Genomic DNA, 324 nt, shown 5'->3' on the forward strand with positions numbered 1-324 from the left:
GACAGGATTCAATACTCATCTTTCATTAATAACTTTAATTATTAATGGATTGAACTCCCCAGTCAAAAGACACAGATTTGGTGAATGGATCATGAAACAAAACCCATCTTTTTGTTGTCTGCAAGAAACTCATCTCATATTCAAGGACAGACACCCTCTTAAAATGAAAGGATGGAAAAAATATACCAAGCAAATGGTACTAAAAAAAAGCAGGTGTAGCAATTCTAATATCTGGCAAAATAGAATTTAAACTAAAACTCATCAGAAGAGATAAAGCGGGCCACTTCATTCTGATCAAAGGAACAATAAATCAAGAAGATATTA

The 324-nt window shown here is 32.7% G+C and overlaps 1 protein-coding gene across 1 annotated transcript in view; it reads right to left on the reverse strand.

Moving 5' to 3' along the window:
• Positions 1-324, reverse strand: part of Ush2a (usherin) — an 828,188-nt gene that overhangs the window by 771,708 nt on the left and 56,156 nt on the right. The window lies entirely within an intron of this gene.

This window comes from Nannospalax galili, unplaced genomic scaffold (genome assembly GCF_000622305.1).
Source record: "Nannospalax galili isolate Female #2095 unplaced genomic scaffold, S.galili_v1.0 scaffold657, whole genome shotgun sequence".
Taxonomy (NCBI): Eukaryota; Metazoa; Chordata; class Mammalia; order Rodentia; family Spalacidae; genus Nannospalax; species Nannospalax galili.